General features: G+C 41.7%; 1 protein-coding gene across 5 annotated transcripts in view; it reads right to left on the bottom strand.

Annotated features, from left to right (window-relative positions):
• LOC311139722 (gasdermin-E-like) overlaps positions 1–23,533 on the bottom strand; it is a 40,240-nt gene that overhangs the window by 4,445 nt on the left and 12,262 nt on the right. The gene's annotated exons all lie outside the window — the stretch shown is intronic.

The following is a 23,533-nucleotide window of genomic DNA, read 5'->3' as shown; positions in this document are numbered from 1 at the left end:
GTAGCTCAGCTGGTAGAGCACGGCGCTTGTAACGCCAAGGTAGTTGGTTCGATCCCCGGGACCACCCATACACAAAAATGTATGCACGCATGACTGTAAGTTGCTTTGGATAAAAGCGTCTGCTAAGTTTTATAGTTAGGCTTCTTTCTAGAGGGTCATTCTTGAACTGCATTGGCTTTTGCGTCCCTCGCCTTTGCAACCATGAAAAACACTTTAAGGGCTCTCTTCAATCTGTAACACTGAAGCGTTACGGATTCCGCTAAATAAATTGAAAGGTAATTTCCGTTTGAGCCGATATATCCAGCGTTTACCGTGAATGCAGTTTCTGCCAAGTCCTGGTAAATTAGGGTAAAATAAAACAATGTCTTTACATTTCAATCACGCTTTGAAGCTGCATTTCTGTGATGCGGATTGAATACAACCCTAAAATTACAAATAGTTAGACATTATACATGTTTTAGTTGATATTGAACTGTTTATCAATGTGAAAACATAATGTAAGTCCTTTATACTGCAAAACATTATTTTTATGCATTCTTTAAAGTACTTAGGGAAAGCAAATGGGCTTGTCCCAGTAGTGATGAGTAGAGTTGTAGTGACATGTTTTGGGGATTTAGAGATATCTATCTATTATTTTGAATGATAGAAAGTAAATAAAAGTATTTCATATATTGTATAGATCAATAAAAACAAAGAAGGCTATTAAATTATTATTTTTTACAAATATAATATGTGTCCTTAAGTTTTATGTCATTAGTGTTACCCCCTTGTAAATCCATAATTAAATAAATATAAAAGGACACTCAGCATTCTCTCAAGTGGAGAGACAGAGAGAATTACTAGCTAATCACACCCTTTAAGTATGTCAAACATTTTAGGATTTCATTGATCATTTGGTGTGTCTAAATAAAAAGTGTCATTGGTGTTTGTGGAACTGTACTGGTTTCAGGGAGGTCCTTCAGAGAGGTGTCTATGGATTTCACCCCCAGGAGGTAACACTAATAAAGCTTATAAGCTAAAACAACATGTTTTCTCTTTTCTGATTTACTGAAATTAGATACCATACTCTAGTGTTGTCTCTGTATTCCCCCCCCCCCCCCTATATTTTAAGCCGGTCTCTACCAGTGGACCTGCTGGGCCAGCACCTACAGCTCCGCCAGCGTCTGGGTCTGCTGTTCAGACTCCTGCATTGAGGACTGCATTGAACTTGTTGTCAATTTAAATGACAACATTTCGTATGATATGTTACGAATTACAATTGGTATAACATGTTACTAATTGCAATTCGTACAATATGTTATGAATTTGCAATACGTATGATATGTTAGGAATTTCACTTTGTTGTGGCTAACGTTAGCTAGATGGGCAATGTTAGCTAGTCGCTACGGGTTAAGGTTAGGGTTAGAGGTTAAGGTTAGGGTTAGGACTCCCGAGTGGCGCAGTGGTCTAATGCACTGCATCGCAGTGCTAGCTGTGCCACTAGAGATCCTGGTTTGAATCCAGGCTCTGTCGTGACCGGGAGACCCATGGGGCGGTGCACAAGTTGTCCAGGGTAGGGGAGGGAATGGCTGGCAGGGATGTAGCTCAGTTGGTAGAGCATGGCGTTTGTAACGCCAGGGTTGTGGGTTCGATTCCCACGGGGGGCCAGTATGATAAATATAAAATAATGTATGCACTAACTGTAAGTCGCTCTGGATAAGAGCGTCTGCTAAATGGCTAAAATGTAAATGGTTAGGGGTTAGGAGAAGGGTTAGCTAATATGCTAAGTAGTTGTAAAGTAGCTAAAAAGCAGTAAGCAGTTGCAAAAATGTTAAAGTTGTCTGTGATGTGATTTGAACACGCAACCGTTGGGTTGCTAGACATTCGCGTTATACGCCACCCAATCTCCCTCCCTCTTGCTTAAGTAACCGTACATATCATACTAATTTGAGTGTCACAGATATACGTTTACTATGTTACGTCATTGAGGCCAGGCTGAATGTACAAAACATTTCAACCTTACTAATATTGAGCTGCACCTCCCCTTTTGCCCTCAGAACAGCCTCAATTCATCGGGGCATGGACTCTACAAGGTGTCGAAAGCGTTCCACAGGGATGCTGGCCCATGTTGACTCAAATGCTTCCCACAGTTGTGTTAAATTGGCTGGAAGTTTTGATTACTTATCTAAGGCCTTTGATAGAGTTCTAGCCCCAGACCCATTGATCGCTCTGTTTGGTACAGTTGATGGGAATAACCAGGAGGGGAAAGCTGTCTCTATTTGTACTCTATTAGCCAAAAGGCTCATATTGCAATTTTGGAAATTGGAGACTGTACCTACCTTTGAAATGTGGTTACGGGATTTAGGGAATGTAATCCATATGGAAAAGATTCGATACAACACCTCCAATAGAAGTCCATTGTTTTACAAAATATGGCAGCCGATACTGGATAAATGGTCTAGTCCCGCTTCATAACTGGGCTGACGATCTGCTGCTACTCTGTGCTGTACTCCACTCAATATTTATTTTTGGCTGAACTACACTGCTTGTAATGACTATATGCTGTCTTCTTATACACGTACCACCTAATAGGATTTTGTTTTATTTTGTGTATGTGTGAGTTAACTTTTGTTTTGTCCTCTAAACTGGCCATCCCATCCAACAGTACAATGAATGTCATTGTTTGTATTGCTGTCTCTTTTACTTTATTTTTATTGGAAAATAATAAACATATTATAAAAATAAAATAAAATTGGCTGGAAGTCCTTTGGGTGGTGGACCATTCTTGATACACACGGGAAACTGTTGAGCTTGAAAAACCCAGCAGTGTTGCAGTTCTTAACACAAACTGGTGCGCCTGACACTACCATACCCCGTTCAAAGGCACTTACATTTCTTGTCTTGCCCATTCATCCGCTGAATGGCACACATACACAATCCATGTCTCAGTTGTCTCAAGGCTTAAAAATCCCTCTTTAACCTGTTTTTCTCCCCTTCATTTACACTGATTTAAGTGGATTTAACAAGTGACATCAATAAAGAATCATAGCTTTCACCTGGATTCACCTGGTTAGTCTATGTCATGGAAAGAGCACGTGTTCTTAATGTTTTGTCCACTCAGTGTATTACAGTATAGGGCAACTCACATGTCTTTCGAGTAGTTAACCAACTCCTTCACTTCCACCTCCTCTTTCTTCAGTCTGCCAAAGGACGACTCTTGTTCATTGGAGCATTTTAAGCCCACGTTAAGTTTGAAATCAGCCAACAATCCCTCCACATTTCCTTCTGCGTTTATTTCTTCAGTGTCACCAGATGCCCCACTGTGGTCCACAAAGTCACACTCCTTGACAGCTGAGGGAAAGTTCAACATTAGTATGGACTCCTCGATGCTATTATACCACAACACATATCTATAACAGACACATCCATGACATGATCATTTTCATAATCTTTTCATAAAGGGGGGAATAACTTATTTCACTTCAATGCACTTTTCTCTCTACACGTATTCTGACCTTGAACTTAAGCATGGGGAAACGCATGTGTCAGCCAGGTATTCATTTGGGGTGGAGATCACAGAAATGGATGTGTGTCTACAGATACGCTGTATTCTGACCTTGACTTAATTCCCTCATAATTCCACCACCTTCACACACAAGGAAACCATGAATAAGGTTGAGCAACCTGTCGGTTCCAAGTGGAAAAACATTGACTTGGTCCTCTGTAGCTCAGTTGGATGAGCATGGCGCTTTGGCGCTATTTTATTCAATTTAGTCTGTCAACTATGTCCAAGCACCCACCATCTCCATGTCCATGTTTCAAAAGCCAATCATGTATAGCTTCTCATTCTTTGGAAGAAGGACACAGCCTATAGTGACGCTATTGGTTGACTCAGCCAACCTCCTGGAAAAAAAGCATATAATTTGGTGATGTTACAGTAGCATTCACTTTCAATGGGAGGACCTGTCAGAGTTAGTCACCTGATCTTCTTCTGGCTTTTGTAGCTAGCTAGCTATATTATTATGACAGCTAAGTTAGATAATGCTTTGATATCCAGGGGATTAACTTTGTTATAAACATGTTTAGCCATAGCTCACATTACCTATATACCTATGCGGGGTGGCTGGTAGCATAGCGGTTAAGAGTGTTGGGCCAGTAACCGAAAGGTTGCTGGTTCAAATCCCCAAGGTGAAAAGTCTGTCGTTCTGGTCTTGAGCAAGGCAACAACTGCTCCCCGGGTACCGATGATGTCGATTAAGGCAGCCCCCCACATCTCTCTTATTCAGAGATCAAATTGTCATATGGTAACATAGAGACTATACACAGTGTCAAAGTCTCAAGCTATGATCTTTTCAACCAATCACAAAAGGTTAAGGAAAGTTCCAGAAAGAGCTAGAGTTTCATCACCCCTTGACTCCTGGATTCGGGTGTGGGGGATGTGTAGTGGGGTGAGTGCTGTGAGATGGTGAAGTCACCAGCAGGGGACTTCCTAACACAGGCTCCCTTATGTATTGTTACAGATAGAGAATTGCCCAATGTATGTCTGTGGACAACTCTGCTTGGGGAGCTTCAGAGAGGTGTCTATGGATTTCACCCCCAGGAGGTAACACTAATAAAGCTTATAAGCTAAAACAACATGTATTCTCTTTTCTGATTTACTGAAATTAGATACCATACTCTAGTGTTGTCTCTGTATTTCCCCCCCCCTATATTTTAAGCCGGTCTCTACCAGTGGACCTGCTGGGCCAGCACCTACAGCTCCACCAGCGTCTGGGTCTGCTGTTCAGACTCCTGCATTGAGGACTGCATTGAACTTGTTGTCAATGGTAAATATGACATTTTTTGTTACATTATTTTTCCTCAACTACTATGGCTCTGCTGCCATGAGAGAACACTGATTCAGATAATCATTTTGACAGGTGACTTGGTTTCCTCCTCCGTTCATTGTGACTATTAGGTTTTTCTCTCTCTTTTGCAGTTCAATAAGCAAAGGTTTTGGGGGCTCATGTCTGCAGCAAGACCAAACTTTAACTTGGCAAGGAAGCCTGCTCAGGTAAATAAAATACAAGCTAACCTGTCAAAAGCGTGATTTGTATTGATCTGTTTTTATAACAGTATGACCTTCAATAATCTTAATGCAACTACATATATTTTACAGACACAACATGTCCGTAGCCCGGCCAAGTTGTCTACAGCCTCTGTGAGTGCCTCAACCCTTCCTCTGGCCTCTGTGAGTGCCTCAACCCTTCCTCTGGCCTCTGTGAGTGCCCCAACCCTTCCTCTGGCCTCTGTGAGTGCCTCAACCCTTCCTCTGGCCTCTGTGAGTGCCTCAACCCTCCCTCTGGCCTCTGTGAGTGCCTCAACCCTTCCTCTGGCCTCTGTGAGTGGCCCAACCCTTCCTCTGGCCTCTGTGAGTGCCTCAACCCTTCCTCTGGCCTCTGTGAGTGCCCCAACCCTTCCTCTGGCCTCTGTGAGTGCCCCCACCCATACACAGTGTCTGCGAGTGCCCCAATCCCTGCACCGCTGTATGTAAATGGAATTTTACCTATTACATTGTGTGTCATGTTTTAAATATCACATGACCATATTGTCGGTATTCATATAAAAATGTTTATTTTTCATTTCAGGATGATGTGCCTAGGAAGCCTGTTCGGGTAAATATTATATAGCTTAACCTGTGAAGAGCTTGTTTAAATATATTTGTTTTTAATACTGTTTACCCTCAAATAATTTTCATATTATTATATAATACTCTTTTACCATTTCCCCTTTCTCCCGGCCCCTCTCCAGCCCTGCTACAGCCTCTGTGAAGCCCACCTGGTCCTTCTCCCAGACCCCCTCTGCTACAGCCTCTGTGAAGCCCACCTGGTCCTTCTCCCAGACCCCCTCTGCTACAGCCTCTGTGAAGCCCACCTGGTCCTTCTCCCAGACCCCCTCTGCTACATTCTCTGTGAAGCCCACCTGGTCCTTCTCCCAGACCCCCTCTGCTACAGCCTCTGTGAAGCCCACCTGGTCCTTCTCCCAGACCCCCTCTGCTACAGTCTCTGTGAAGCCCACCTGGTCCTTCTCCCAGACCCCCTCTGCTACAGCCTCTGTGAAGCCCACCTGGTCCTTCTCCCAGACCCTCTCTGCTACAGCCTCTGTGAAGCCCACCTGGTCCTTCTCCCAGACCCCCTCTGCTACAGCCTCTGTGAAGCCCACCTGGTCCTTCTCCCAGACCCCCTCTGCTACATTCTATGTGAAGACCACCACTGCCTCTGCTGTCTCTCAGGGCACCTCCAGCTCTGTTATAGCCTCTGTAAGTGCTCTCCTCTGCTACAGCCTCTGTAAGTGCTCTCCTCTGCTACAGCCTCTGTAAGTGCTCTCCTCTGCTACAGCCTCTGTAAGTGCTCTCCTCTGCTACAGCCTCTGTAAGTGCTCTCCTCTCCTACAGCCTCTGTAAGTGCTCTCCTCTGCTACAGCCTCTGTAAGTGCTCTACTGAATTCCATACTGCCTCTGGAAGCAACGTCAGCACAAGAACTGTTCGTCGGGAGCTTCATGAAATGGGTTTCCATGGCCGAGTAGCCGCACACAAACCTTAGATCACCATGCGCAATGCCAAGCATTGGCTGGAGTGGTGTAAAGCTCGCCGCCATTGGACTCTGGAGCAGTGGTAACGTGTTCTATGGAGTGATGAATCACGCTTCACCATCTGGCAGTCCGACGGACTAATCTGTGTTTGGCGGATGCCAGGAGAAAGCTACCTGCCCCAATGCATAGTGCCAACTATTAAGTTTGGTGGAGGAGGAATAATGGTCTGGTGCTGTTTTGGGAAGGAAAATCTTAACGCTAGAGCATACAATGACATTCTAGACAATTCTGTGCTTCCAACTTTGTGGCAACAGTTTGGGGAAGGCCCTTTCCTGTTTCAGCATGACAATGCCCCCGTACACAAAGCGAGGTCCATACAGAAATGGTTTATCGAGATGGTTGTGGAAGAACTTGACTGGCCTGCACAGAGCCCTGACCTCAACCCCATCAAACACCTTTGGAATGAATTGGAACGCCGACTGCGAACCAGGCCTAATCGCCCAACATCAGTGCCCGACCTCACTAATGCTCTTGTGGCTGAATGGATGCAAGTCCACACAGCAATGTTCCAACATCTAGTGGAAAGCCTTTCCAGAAGAGTGGAGGCTGTTATAGCAGCAAAGGGGGGACCAACTCCATATTAATGGCCATGATTTTGGAATGAGATGTTCGACGAGCAGGTGTCCACATACTTTTGGTCATGTTGTGTATGTGTCAGTGTTTTGATTTGATGACGATATTGTGAGTAATCATATTCATCTATTATTGTCTTGTTTTGCATTCTGCTGTCTTTTTCATTTTCAGGAGAGCTGATTGGTGTGTGGACTACCTGCTCAGGACAGCTGATTGGTGTGTGGACTACCTGCTCAGGCAGACTGGGAAGGCCATACAGGACATGGACACTGACTTGGAGGAGACTGATTTTGAGGACTCTGCAATGGACCCCACAGTTGGTAATCTTCTGGATGACTTCACCACCACCCCTGCTGACTTCTCTGCTGCCAGCCCCATCCAGGCTGCTTCCACTACAGTCCAACCTGCTGCCAGCCCCATCCAGGCTGCTCCCACTACAGTCCAACCTGCTGCCAGCCCCATCCAGGCTGCTCCCACTACAGTCCAACCTGCTGCCAGCCCCATCCAGGCTGCTCCCACTACAGTCCAACCTGCTGCCAGCCCCATCCAGGCTGCTCCCACTACAGTCCAACCTGCTGCCAGCCCCATCCAGGCTGCTCCCACTACAGTCCAACCTGCTGCCAGCCCCATCCAGGCTGCTCCCACTACAGTCCAACCTGCTGCCAGCCCCACCCAGGCTGCTCCCACTACAGTCCAACCTGCTGCCAGCCCCATCCAGGCTGCTCCCACTACAGTCCAACCTGCTGCTAGTCCCATCCAGGCTGCTCCCACTACAGTCCAACCTGCTGCCAGCCCCACCCAGGCTGCTCCCACTACAGTCCAACCTGCTGCCAACCCCATCCAGGCTGCTCCCACTACAGTCCAACCTGCTGCTAGCCCCATCCAGGCTGCTCCCACTACAGTCCAACCTGCTGCCAGCCCCATCCAGGCTGCTTCCATTACAGTCCAACCTGCTGCCAGCCCCATCCAGGCTGCTCCCACTACAGTCCAACCTGCTGCCAGCCCCATCCAGGCTGCTCCCACTACAGTCCAACCTGCTGCTAGCCCCATCCAGGCTGCTCCCACTACAGTCCAACCTGCTGCCAGCCCCATCCAGGCTGCTTCCATTACAGTCCAACCTGCTGCCAGCCCCATCCAGGCTGCTCCCACTACAGTCCAACCTGCTGCCAGCCCCATCCAGGCTGCTCCCACTACAGTCCAACCTGCTGCCAGCCCCACCCAGGCTGCTCCCACTACAGTCCAACCTGCTGCCAGCCCCACCCAGGCTGCTCCCACTACAGTCCAATCTGCTGCCAGCCCCATCCAGGCTGCTCCCACTACAGTCCAACCTGCTGCCAGCCCCACCCAGGCTGCTCCCACTACAGTCCAACCTGCTGCCAGCCCCATCCAGGCTGCTCCCACTACAGTCCAATCTGCTGCCAGCCCCATTGTTAGAAATTACGTAATTCAAATCTGGTATTGGAATAAGAATCAAGAGATCTTCAATCCAAGCTAAATTTATTATATGCAAAATGTATGTATGATAAGTATGGTGGTTCGTATACGGGCTCCCTGAAATACCTCGCAGGGCAGACAGAGAACTAATCCATTGTTTTAGATTGTTCTTCAAATACTCTGACAGTTCTCAGTTCCCGCTCTCTGCTGGGCCTATCAGAGTAGAGGCTGAGCGTGGTTTAGACTTACTCAGCCAATCCGTTGGCGCACGGGCTAGTCCCAGACCCTTGGCGCATCCCTGTTGCCAGGCATAAGTTTATCATAACAACCTGTCATGGTGAGAAGAGCCAGCTCCCCTAGACACCATTCCTACATCCAAGGATGGTTCACAGATCACAAAGGACCAGTATAGTCTAGTATTTGGAGACACAAATTATTATCTTATCTTACCCCCTAAAACAGCTCTTCACATAAATCGCAGCTTGCCAGGTGACACAACCTACATCAGCCCAGTCTAGAATGCATTCTTTCTAAGTTAGTCATCCCATCAATTATGAGAATGATAAATCCCCCACACCATCCAGGCTGCTCCCACTACAGTCCAACCTGCTGCCAGCCCCATCCAGGCTGCTCCCACTACAGTCCAACCTGCTGCCAGCCCCATCCAGTCTGCTCCCACTACAGTCCAACCTGCTGCCAGCCCCATCCAGGCTGCTCCCACTACAGTCCAACCTGCTTCCTCCAGTGCCAAGTCTGCTGCCACGAGCACCTGGCCTGCTTCACCCACAACCCAGTCTGCTGCCAGCCAACTCCACCCATGCAAAAAACTAGATTCCATATAGACTGTGTTTCCAAATAGACAAGTTTCCATATAAACTCTGTTTCCATATAGACTCTGTTTCCATATAGACTAGTTTCCATATAGACTCTGTTTCCATATAGACTAGTTTCCATTTAAATTAGTTTCCATATAGACTCTGTTTCCATATAGACTCTGTTTCCATATAGACTCTGTTGCCATATAGAAAAGGGTTAACACTGAAGAGAAAAAAAGATCCAATCAGGATTTTTCTTTGCTCTCTCTGGGGAGATAAATCTAGCTAGCTAAGTCAGCCATTGGCTAGGCCATCAGAAGCTAGATAAAGGCATCTGCCATTCAACTGTATTAGGGCAACATTTTGGAGTGACAGTGGAATCAACTAATCACATTTTGACTTAATGAGTGGGACTGTTTTTACAAAAACTTATGGAAACTTCTGCCTTCTTGAAGGCCAAAAGGTCACTCCGCAATAGCGAGCAGTAGTTTTCCCACGGTCTAGCTAGCTAGTTTTTGTTGTCAGTTAGTTTGCAGAGGCTGCAGCAGGTGTTATCAAAGAGGATGTTGTTAATAATTTGTTAGCTTCTCCTTTTTCAAGAATAACTGGTTTGCATACCCACTGTTGCCTTAGTTAGCATTTTCTGGTAGATATCATCAGTTGGAACGTCTTTCCTATCCTACCGGCTACCGATGTCATTCTTCTTTAAGCTGCTCCATGCACCAGTTGAGAGCCGCAGATTATATTCAGTTGTAACTAGCCTGTGTGGGGCGCGCGCATGTGAATACATTTCACGTGCTTTGTGATTGTGTAGGCTACTTTGTGCATGATTTCTCTTTGTACATAATTGATAAGTCGTATACCCTCCACTACGCTACTAGCCCTTTGTGTTTAACTAAAAGTGCACTCTCCTACATCAGTGCGCTTGCATTACGGTTGATGTTCTTTCAGAATCACCAACCTGTCACACACTGAAGGCCTATAGGTTCGCCACTGCACAAACATGTATATAATAGATATAAAGGCTGTTAAGATATGAATGTTTTAAGAAAGAGTGTATATATAATTATGAGCTCTTTACACCGTTGGTCTCGGCTGGTCTCGGGAAGAAATTATGAGTCCTCGCTGTCCGAGACCGAATCAAGACCGAGTACAAATGTACACTCAATATGTAGTCTCGAGAACAGACTTGAGAGGTTAGCATGTCTCGGGGGTATGATTTTTGACCCTCTGTAAATTTCTCACTCATCATTATTCACAATGCATTCAGGATTATCCATAATCATGGTAGCATCCACATTAATGTATACGTGTTTAGAAACATATTCTATTCTTATTTATAATAAAAGTGCCTCGAAAATGACACAACACATTATTTACCATTCATTTCTATTGGACACAAAATAATCTGAAACACAACCAAAACAAACTGCAAATGCATGTAACAAGTTTTTAGAGTCACAAGCTTGATGTAGCCATTGCGTACTAGGAATATGGGACCAAATACTAAACTTTTGACTACTTTATTTATAAGAATCTTTAGGGGTGTCAATAATTTTGACCCCTACTTTTTAAAGATTTTTTCAAATTACTTGTTAAACAAAATCTCTGAGCAATTGTATTAGTATAAAATTATATAATTTCCCCCTTTTTTTTGGTTACAATATAGCTCAGTATTTGAATTATTTATTTTATACAGTCATTATTGCTAATCTTTATCAAGGGTATCAATCAATTCGGACCACACTATATATTAAGTCTGAATTTCTTGAAATACATAAAGGTGCACCACAGGGGTCGATTTTGGGACCCATTCCCTTCACTATTTATATAAAAACCATTGGTCAATCTGTATTTATTTTTTTAAATAACTTCATCTACAGTACATTCGGAAAGTATTCATTTCCATTTCCATTTCCATTTACATAATTTAGCAGACGCTCTTATCCAGAGCGACATACAAATATTCAGACCCATTGACTTTTTCCAAATTTTGTTACGTTATAGCCTTATTCTAAAATGGATTAAATCGTTTTTTTCCCTCATCAATCTACACACAATACCCCATAATGACAAAACAAAAACGGGTTTTTAGATTTTTTTACAAAATTTCACATTTACATAAGTATTCAGACCCTTTACTCAGTACTTTGTTAAAGCACCTTTGGCATCGATTACAGCCTCGAGTCTTCTTGACAAGCTTGGCACACCTGTATTTGGGGAGTTTCTCCCATTCTTCTTTGCAGATCCTGTCAAATTCTGTCAGGTTGGATGGTGAGTGTCGCTGCACAGCTATTTTCAGGTCTCTCCAGAGATGTTCGATCGGGTTTAAGTCCGTGCTCTGGCTGGGCCACTCAAGGACATTCAGAGACAATCCTGCGTTGTCTTGACTGTGTGCTTAGGATTGTTGTCCTGTTGGAAGGTGAACCTTCACCCCAGTCTGATGTCCTGAGCGCTCTGGAGCAGGTTTTCATCAAGGATCTCTCTGTACTTTGCTCCGTTCATCTTTCCCTCGCTCCTGACTAGTCTCCCAGTCCCTGCCGCTGAAAAACATCCCCACTGCATGTTGCTGCCACCAACATGCTTCACCGTAGGGATGGTGTCAGGTTTCCTCCAGATGTGACGCTTGGCATTCAGGCCAAAAACTTCATCAGACCAGATAATCTTGTTTCTCATGGTCTGAGAGTCCTTTAGGTGCCTTTTGGCAAACACCAAGCAGGCTGTTGTACCTTTTACTGAGGAGTGGCTTCCGTCTGGCCACACTACCATAAAGGCTTGATTGGTGGAGTGCTGCAGAGATGATTGTCCTTCTGGAAGTTTCTCCCATCTCCACAGAGGAACTCTGGAGCTTTGTCAGAGTGACCATCGGGTTCTTGGTCACCTCCCTGACCAAGGCCCTTCTCCCCCAATTGCTCAGTTTGGCCGAGAGGCTAGTTCTAGGAAGAGTCTTGGTGGTTCCAAACTTCTTCCATTTTAGAATGATGGTGGCCACTGTGTTCTTGGGGACCTTCAATGCTGCAGAAATATTTTGGTACCCTTCCCCAGATCCGTGCCTCAACACAATCCTGTCTCGAATCTCTACGGACAATTCCTTCGACCTCATGGCTTGGTTTTTGCCCTGACATGCACTGTCAACTGTGGGACCTTATATAGACAGGTGTGTGCCTTTCCAAATCATGTCCAATCAATTGAATTCACCACAGGTGGACTCCAATCAAGTTGTAGAAACAACTCAAGGATGATCAATGGAAACAGGATGCACCTGAGCTCAATTTCGAGTCTCATAGCACAGGGTCTGAAAACTAACGTAAATAAGATATTTCCGTTTTATTTTTTTATACCTGTTTTCACGTTGTCATTATGGGGTATTGTGTGTAGATTGATGAGGACATTTTTTTCTTTAATCAATTTTAGAATAAGGCTGTAACGTAACAAAATGTGGAAAAAGGGAAGGGGTCTGATTACTTTCCGAGTGCACTGTATGTTCAACATCAGCAGTAATTTCCACTGAGAAAGGTTCAGTGTGAAGCCATTCGGCTATGGATTTCACAGCCCTATAATAATGATACAAGTTATATCACCTTAAATAGGGTTTATTTACAACCTCTGGGGTATAACATGTTGGGGAAAGTGGTCTGACATATAAGCCCTAACTTGAGTTCAGTCTTCACCGATGAGAACCAAGAGGGGCCTAGCTTCATCCTTCATGACTGGGAAAGGCCTCGATTCTAGGCCGTAGAAAATCCTACATCCATCTCATGAGATCAGAACAGGATGGTTTAACAGTGATTCATATTACTGGTTTGCATCCTAAAAAAGGATAGTTGTGTTTTGCTGCATAACACACTTACATTATTTGTCTACCCATAGGATGTGGATCATTGTCAGGATATTTGATATAAGCTTCAGTAACAAAAGAACACCATGGTTGTAATAACACTTTAAACAAGTAGTTTGTAAATGTGTAGAATGTGTTTGATTTGGGTCCACACTGGTAAGTTAACTTACGTAAATTAGACAGTCACAGAGGATTTTCTTCTGAATAACTGTTCAGGGCATAGCACTTTCCATTCAGCTTCAGGCAGCTTTTATGTAAGGCTTGATCACACTTGTAGTGACTACTTCTATCCATCACTCCCATTGTTGCTTATCCATTATTAACTAGATACATCAATGTAATTACACCCAACACACTGTTGAAAAACAGAATGCTTCCCACCACTAGATCACATAACTAGACGTGAGCTGAGCGGGATGCTAATGCTGCCACCAATGTAGCCACCAAAAGCTACAACAGTGACTCTAACCAGGGCTCATACGTGGCAAAGTGTGCTCTAACGGCCGTTGCCATGAAATCCTAGTAGGCCTCTGGGCAGAAGCAGTAGGCCTACAATGCTGGCATATGCCTCGTTACAATATATAACATGATTGACACGACTATATTAACCATCATGAAACGGCCTTGGAAGTGCCATAAATTTAAGCCAACATAATTCATTATTTTACATTTAACTGCAGTTCAGACTCGTTATAGTTGTAAATACCATGCAGTCTCACCAGGTCAATTTAAAGCAAACAGATTTTTTTTGCAGGTCTTCTGTTTCCCCACATTTATTGGTGAATAAATGTCCCATCATGAAAATGTATCCCCATTCCCCAATCAAATACCTTCATCGATACCACACAAAAAACAAACAAATAGAGCTTTGTACACCAATCTGGCAACCCTCATAAAATCGGACATAACACCAGTATCCAAAAGTATTAAGCGAAAACATGCATAGAAAACAGCATTGGCATTAATACATAATAAAAAAGCGTAAGGCTACTATAATATTATAAATATTTCGGTGAAAACCTGGTTGATTAACAATATTGTGTTAACACATTTGTTTTTTATATATAAATAAATGTGGGACACAAAAAAAGGTAGTGCATTACTTCAATACATTTCAAAAGTTTCCCCACCAAAACTGTATTTTCCTATGAATGAAGTTGCACAAAAATGTGTGTATTTTCACACGAATTAAGCCACACAAAAACGCACGAAATCTGCTAAAATACTTTTGGTACATATTTGCACGAATTGAGTGTGAGATTGTGTTACTTTTCCTTGACAGAATAATTATTCTCCACTTTGACCGTGCACTTTCGCCAATAGAGGCGATCGGCCGATTTCTGGGGGTCTGTACTCCCAAAATTGACTGCTTTTGTGCCTGCCAGTTAACTAGCAGTTCTCAGCTGTTAGAAGGCAATGACTAGCAGTTTTTTACTCGCGATAAAACCGGATGATTGCCATCATTTTTTCCCGAGTTATTACTAGTTTATTTAATGTAACAAACCAAACATAAAACCTTGTAAACGTTTCATGGTCACCTCATAAACAATGCATTTACACCTGGCGTTTCCTTGAAACAGGCATTTATTTGCAGAAATGTGTGGCGTTGCTAGGCTATTAAAAGAGACAGGCAGCTATTTCAGACTGCGTTTAACAAGTTTTACGGTAATAGAAAGAGGACACTGTAAGCAAATTGTTCCCGGAAGGCAGGGTTGCCATGTTCGCTAATTTTCAAGCCTTTGGGCTACATTGATGACAACTTTCTACCAGTTGTATGTAGGCTATTTAGAATCATTATGGAGACACCTATTTTGTTCCAACCCTTTTACAATAAAACATATTAACACGCTAGAAATGATGCGCATCAAGAAATAACGGCCACAAAACACTGGAAGACGACTTTGGGTGTACTAGAGCGCATTAGAACAATTTGCGTGGAGATGTTTTAAACTACATTCTAATATCTACTTTGCTTATGGAAAACAGTTTCAAGCAAAGTGTTTTACACATGCTCAGTTCTAGGGTCTGGGGGGATGTACTAGTGGACATTTGAAATGGACGTTATGGAACTCCCTAGCGTGACTCTGTTATGCGGAAAAGTCCTCAATGAAACGGACAAATGTGGAAAATGACACCTTTGCATCTGTTGGCCTATTAGCCTATTCATTGATATGCCATTGTAGGCTACTGTTGGCTACCATTTGGCACAATAAATATGTTGAAATGACTATATCCCTGGAGTCATTGCAAATCAATTTGTGCCACTTGTGTAGCCTACCTGGAGCTGGCACACGGATTTAATAAATCGCCCATAACTTCAGTTTATTGTTGTTGTAACCTTGTGTTATTATGCAATTATTAATGGACATGTTTAGTTAATTAAAATGTAAGTTATCAAAGCTCTATCGCAATTGCCGATCAATTGTTTAGGCTACAGGTAAAAAATAAAAAAAGAAACACTGGCTGTTGTTGACAAGCATATTCAGTTAATATACATATTATTAATATTTAATTCAGTGATTGAAATTATGACCCCATCCTCAGTAGCCTATTCCAGCTGGCTATTGGGAAACACAAGCACTTCTTAACTCGAAATCGCCTCGCTATTCATGTTGAATAAATTATTCTGCTAATTTGAACTAAGCAAACTCCTAAATCGTTCAGTTTACATCTTGCCTACATCTTGCCTACGCTACTGTAGACTATCTGAAATAAGATGTAGGCCTATCAGGGGCTATAGGCTACCTGCATCTATCAAGCAAACCATGGCAAAGTTGAATCACAATCATAAACCCATATTTTAGTCTGTAGCCTATGCCTATACCTAATGAAAGTCAATCTCGCAAATGGGCCATTTATAACTGTTTGTAGTCTTAACATCTGGCACAAAATAATGGCACAATTGCCAGAAAATAGTCTAACATTCATTTTTTTAAAGTTAGTCCAAGTGTTTGAGATCCTCGATTCAACTTTCATCACTCAAACTCTCCTGGCAGATTTATCTATAGTTATGCACATGCGCAAAACAGATTTATTTAGGTACATTTTAGCTAGACCTGGCAACCCTGCTGGAGGGGCTGCAGTGTTTACCTGGGTTAAAAGGTTTGTCTTTAGGTTCTTCAAGCTTTCCAGGCTTCAGCACATCACTCAGGGTAAAGCCTCTGGACTGGTATTTCGGTTCCTGCCAGAAGCATCCCAATCTGGGCCTGGTCTTCACAATGAGTGAGAGGAGATTCAGTTTACCGGAGCTGTCGTTCAGACTGGACACAGGGATCAGCCTACCGTTATAATCTACTTCCTTCAGCATGGATTTTACGGCCTTGGAAATCATGATGGTTGTGGATCGTGTTTCGGACTACAGCAGATGACAAAGACATCAAAGAAACAAAACTAGGATGAACACATGAACACTCAATCAATACAACAGCTTCTGAAGAGCATTCTAAATACATTTCACACACACATGAAAGTTGGCAAGACACTGTGGTAAACAAGACCGAGCCTTTGCTGGTAATGCTGTAGTGATAAGAAGATCCGCCGACACTGTACTCTGTTTTCAAAGGTTTATTATAACAAAGGTTCCAGCATCAGAATTTGACAGATTCTGCAGATATCTGTGAGACAGCACAGCCAATCAGTATTTTGCTGTTCCCCCCTCTCTGTTCAAGACATGGCATTTATATCATACATGGCCAGAGCATGGCGTGATTCTAACATCCAATCCCTGGCCATTACATATCCTCTTTTCCAGGAATTTAGTAATGCTTTCCAGATGTTTCCAGCACAGTAGAGTACACCATTTTGCCACATCAGCAAGATCTTAGGGCCAAGTTCCCTCTATCACACTTTAAGCAACGGTCAGCATTTCTAGACTGTTTAAGATACTACATATTCCCCCCTTCGAGACTAATTAAGTCTCGAAAACAAAAAGAATAGGATTATGACAAATAACAATTCTTGCTCTTGAGTAACTTTAACAATAAACCAAAATTAATGGAGATTAAACACATGTTTATATAGACACATTTTTGTATGTAGTGTAAATACATTATTATGGAGTGTAAATAAATTGTCATGGAGTGTAAATGAATTGTCATGGAGTGTAAGTGAATTGTCATGGAGTGTAAGTGAATTGTCATGGAGTGTAAGAGCGAAAAACCTGTCTGGCAGCTTTCATTCCAAATATCCATCAGTCAGTCAAGACAGGAAAATTCTCTCACGGCCCCTCTGCCCTAGGCGACCACCTAAGTACTCCAGATCAATTCACACATCTTCATGAATACATTTTAAGCTATGATGCAATTGAATACATATGAAAACCCCAGCAAACAAAATACAATCAAAATGTCCACATTCAGGCTGGTCGACCCATCGGACCCTCCTGTGGATTCTCTCTGTCCTTGCCTAGACCCCATATCCCTAAACTTCAACGAAATAAGCAAAAACATCTGAGGTCCCCACATGTACCCAACACAGAAAACATAATTGTCCAAAAATTAATACAGAAAGAATATAACACTGGAATGTAGTCCACTACACTTCATCTCCTCCACAGTGTCGTCTTTCAATGCGACGTTGATGATGGAATCGGAACATTTCCACTCCTTCCTTGTTCCACTTCCTCCAGTCCATTCATATTGTCCATGTTTGAGTATTTGAGTCCCTCTACATATTCCCCCATATGCTTCTGGAAGAAAAGAAAATACCAAACAGTATCTTTTGCAAAACAACACATGCAAATTAAAACATCAATGTCAGCTAAAAATATAAGAATGTATATTTAAGATTATATATAAAATGAATCACATTCCATTTCCCCCCTTTGATTCATCACAATAATATAATCATCCCACAATCAGATATTCCAAATTTCCTAGAGTTATTTCAACCCTAGTTTAAATAACATTTTAGTCTGACTTTTTCAAATTTTTATTTTTCTCTAATTTTTCAAAAACCCATTTCACTGATTTATTCACAAAACTCTTTCCCATTTTCTGAGGATATTAAATCGGGAAATTCCCACCTGCTTATGACTTCTTTACACAAGAACTCTGCAACCGACTGAGCATCTTTTAGCTTAGTTGAACATCTTATGAACCTCTTGGTATATGAATGTAACCAAGAATAACAGTCACACATTATTTTTCAAACAGATTATGCACCTACCTATGACATAGTCAATCTATTCAAGAAAATATGGTTCCCAAAAACTCTACTCCTTTGTGATCTTTATCCTAATCTCCCCTTTTACAACATTAGCTAACCCATAGCTTACTAAATCATCATGGTTTCTCCAAAACAATAATTGATTGCTACTCTAACGATTTTTCTATCGTCTTCAAAACACTTGCTTTTGAAAGTCCTTCAATTCCTGGTTCAATCCCTTGGATTGCTTCATTTTTCAATGGATACTGATTCTTCCAAGGAGGTCTGGCTCCTCAACTTTCACCTCAATTGGGCTGATTTCACAAATCCAATATCAGTACTACTTTGATATCTCAAACATTCTTGAACTTTTTTCAACATCTCTTCTTCCATAGATTCTCAATCCATCTTCACACTTCAAATATATTCATTTGTCTTCCGTACAGCTTATGACTCTCCTTGTCCTTGAGGCAAAATCATCATTTTCAGAAATCGTGATCTTCACTCCTCCAAATCCTTCTCCTAATTTAGTTGATTTGTCATAGTGAGATGTGTAACCTCTTCAGGCTGAACACAGATAAAAGCCTTTCTGCTATCCATCATCACTTCCCATAGTCCATTGTTTATTTTCACTTCAATTGTTGGATCTTTTTCTCTTCTTCTCTAATCGGTGCTATCAGCTGAAACTCCTCCTTTTAGGATCTTCTGGGCACCTCTAGAATTCTTGCTCCTTTCTCCTATAGGGTTCACCTGGAGGACAGGTGATCTTCACTTGCTCCTGTATCTTCCTCTGAAATTCTTTCTTTCCAGAAACTATCTATGGATATGAAACAATTGGTACCACTATTGGTGTCTGGTACGATTGTATTTGACCTTGTTCAGTTGAAACTGTAGCAGTGATTGTTGATTTGGTTTACACTGATTCTGCATAACCAAAGCTTCTTTTCTCCTTCTTCTTCTCCAGTTGTATTTGATTGAGTTTTCTGAGAGTTTCTTGGTCCTGTTCTTTCTGGTTGTGTTCCTTTTTCCGGTACAGATCCACTTGATGGGCTATATGATCTGTATAGACGCCTTTTGTCATGCTTCCAAGTCCAATCACTTCTGCCAGTTTGCTCCTTACCGGTAAGGGCAGTCCCATCTGTAGTTTAGCTCTCAAGATTGACTGCTCAATTTGACTCACATCTGGATCATTTCCGGTAATATTTCTCCACACTTGATGAACTCTTGACACGTAGGCTCTCGGATTTTCTTGTTGTCCTAGTGGGTCAATCAGAATGTTGTCAGGATGCACATTTGTTGGAAACGTATCCTTCAGTGCTCTCCACAGCCGATTCCTGCTTGCAGCCAACAATTCGGGATCATTCACAGCAGTTCCCACGTATCTATGAAGTCCAGCTCTCTGAAAAATTTCTTCCATGCCTGGAATCCCAAGGAGATTAGCCAAAAGTCTCTTAATGTCTCCTATGGCAGACTGTGTTCCCACCGTAATTTCTTCCAACTTTGAAATCCAAGGATATGCTCCATCTTGAAGAGTAGGCAGCTTCTCAAGTATATCTGACATATCGGTATTCTGCAAAGGCTTATATTCTAGGTTTTGTCCTCGAATGATCACCGGCATAATTTTCTTACTAGTGCCATCTTTCCTTGGCCTCAATGTATATCTCTTCTCAGATTCTTGGGATTCTTTTCTCAGCAGCTTCTTCTCCTTTGTCTTCAGCTTTTTGAGTCGTTCTTCCAGTTCTTTTACTTCTTCTAAATCATTGGCCTTATACAGGTATGATACGCATCGGTCTATATCTCTTTCTATTTCTTCTGTGTTAGTCATTGGAGGATAAAATCCTCTTGAATATGAAGCACCTTTAGTCTCCAAATCTTCATCGCTGTCTCCATCTTCATTTTCACCAGCACTCGAATCACTTGTATTCTTCTTCTTCCAACTTCCATCACCCCTTCTTTCCGCTCTGGCCAACCTCTGTCTGATGACAGGGTCATATCCACCTATGATCTCTTCTGAATCACTCTGATCATCATCATCATCATCATCATCATCAAGTTCCATCCTCCTTGATCTCACTCTACCCTTAGTCTCCAGACGTCTCGTTGTCTTCCTGCCTTTGGAGTTTGGATTCATCTTTATGGTCGTTTCTGCTTGTCCTCTCTCTATTATTCGTTCATCCTTATCTCTGATGCAATAATCACCTTCCTGAATGATCACTGGAAGCTGAGGATAAACGTCCTTAAACTTGGCTTCTTTCTCATAAGGTGGGGGTGTTTTTGCTGAATCCATATATGAGAAAGGTGTATTGACTTCTGCAATCAGTTTTTCTGTCACCTTCACCTCTTTTGCCATTTTCTCTGCACCTCTGTCTCTCTTATCTTTTGTGTCTTTTATCAGTTTTTGTCCTTCATTTTCAAAAAGCTTAAGAACACCCAGCTCTCTTTGTCTTTTTTCTTTACGAAGTTTTCCTTTCTTCCCCTTCTTTTGATCTGTCTTATACGTGGATACAAGCACTTGCATTATCTTGATGACGTCTGGATTAAGCGTGCCTTCCAATGGCCATGGTTGTTCAATGTCAGGCCAACGTTTATTCCATTTTTCAGATAATTTTGCTATACCATTAACTAGTGGATTACTATTCTGTACTACATGAAGAGGAGTAATTGCTTTTGTAGTTTTGATGTCCTTTTTCCCCATTGTAATGACTATGTTATGGGTTTCCCTCTAGTTTCCCCCCTTTTTTTTTTTTTTTTTTTTTTTTTTTAAATTAAAAAATAATTAATCAATTAATCCAATCAATCAATTAACCAATTCAAATCAATACATCAATCAACCAATTCAATCAATCAATCAATCAATCAATCAATTACCAATGAAATCAATCAATCAATGAAATCAAATCAATCAGTCAATCAATTACTAATGAAATCAATCAATCGATTAATCCAACCAATGAACTAATCAATTACTAATCAAATGAATCAATCAATCAATAAATCAATCAACTAACTTAATCAAATCAATCAATCAACTAAGTAATCCAATCAAGTCAATCAATCAACAAATCAAATCAATAAATCAATCAACTAACTTAATCAAATCAATCAATCAAATAATGAATTACTAATTATTCTGTGAATTTTATTTTACCAAATTATTGATTAGTGGCAATCTTACCACATCCGATGAGGAAGAGTAAAGGAAAGTAGTCAACTCCAGAGCAATTCAATAATAAAAAATAAAATAAAAAGCTGTACCAGCAACACTACCCAATTGCTTAATAAGCAATTAATTACCTTAATTTTACAGAATAATTTCAATGCTGGATTTCCAACACAACTCTAATCAAAACAAGTCATTGACAAAAACTCTAATGTGCAATTATCAATTACATGAATTCATCAGTCTGTTGCCAAGCTCTTGCGAAATGGTCACAACATGAAATATTCTATGTAAACACAATGTATCAATTATATCCTGTAAGGGAAAGTAGATTTGTGAATAATAACAGCACTGGCCTTGATTTGGACTGGGTTGCCGTCTCTGATGTCAGTTGATGTCAGCCCCTCCTCTCTCTCTCTCTCTCTCTGTCTCCTCCTTCTCGTCTCTCGTATGACAGAAGGACAAAAGGACAAAGAAGAGTTTAGTTTATACTTTTTCCACATTCACGCTAAGAAATAAGCAAACAGCCTAACTCAGGAATATTATAAATAGCTCAATAACATTTTATTTTATTCATTTATTTTATTATTATTATTTTAAATCCGTCAATATATCTCTCATTCACCAACTCAATCGATTATCAACCAAACAGTTTTACAGTCAAGCAATAGTTAATTCAAAAGAAGATTTCACTTGTGTGCAAAATTCCCCCTCCCGTTTTCTTTTTTGGCTGCACTGAAGTAGACTCTCCCAATCAGTTCAGTGCAGGGGAGTGGCTAAAGTCATAAATCCTACGCGTGCGCAGTTCAGTCACCAATGTGATTTCAGAGTGTAAGGAGCGGACAGAGCAGACTGTTGCTCCGTTCTCTCCTCCCATAGACAATAACACTTAAGACTTTAACAGAGCTCACAAGCTGAACACATAGAACATACAAGACATACAATAAGACTTAAGACATTAACAGAGCTCACAAACTGAACACATAGAACATACAAGACATATCCAACTTCGAAGTTTGTTATCACTTATCTGCAGATTTATAGTAATGATGTTATCAAATACAAAACATCTCTATACACTCTTAAAAAGTCCTCCCTGTAGGCTCATGATTAGTTAGTAAACGTTCTCTTTTTATAGAGAGTCATAAGATTTTTAAACTTATTGTCCTTCCAGGGGGCTCATAGTTTATATAGTTTAAGAATTACAAACGTTGTCACAAACAGAGACTCATAAGATGTTTAACCTTAACTGTGTTGTAGGGGCTTTAACTTTTTACTCTAGGGGCTTAACTTTTGAAAACAAAAAATACCTAACACATTTATTTACAAGAGACTAAAAACCCATGGTCCTTAGTCTTAGTCGACACACATCTGGAACTCATCAAGCACGCAGCCACACTCACTCTGTTTCACACACACACACGCTGACAGAGAGAAATTGTCACACACACACAGAGAGAAATTGGATCCATTTATCGCCGTTCCTTTGTCTTATATATTCCATTTGCTAAATTTCTGCTACCTTCCGGTTTTAGACATTCAAAAGAGAGGATTACTTCAGACAGATGTTTCGTCAAACAAATTCAGAGCGGTAAACTTACAATTGAATATATTGTCTTAAACCAGCAGTCCCGAGAACTGACTTGAGAGTTAATCTAATAACTATCAAGATTTATGGCCCATCTCTAATGATCGCCTCGTTTGAGGGCTTCCTTAAATTAACGGCGCCCTAAAAGTATACTGTCAACTCATTTCAAACGTTATCCTCTAAGCCTTTCCTTGGACACTCCTTGCACTTTTATTCAAGCCAAAACATCGGTGTCCTGTGGTGTGCCCTACAGACACTCCCAACTTTTTGCGTTGTTCTCAACGCAAACTAATTTAGAAAATTTAGAACGGAATTCCTATCACACAGCAAAAAAAGAACCAGCAAAACGCACACACAAGTTCTTAGACGG

Source organism: Coregonus lavaretus (assembly GCF_964263955.1).
Source record: "Coregonus lavaretus genome assembly, chromosome: 13".
NCBI classification, from domain to species: Eukaryota; Metazoa; Chordata; class Actinopteri; order Salmoniformes; family Salmonidae; genus Coregonus; species Coregonus lavaretus.
The sequence above is the reverse complement of the archived record's forward strand: the minus strand, read 5'-3'. Positions and strand labels throughout refer to the sequence as shown.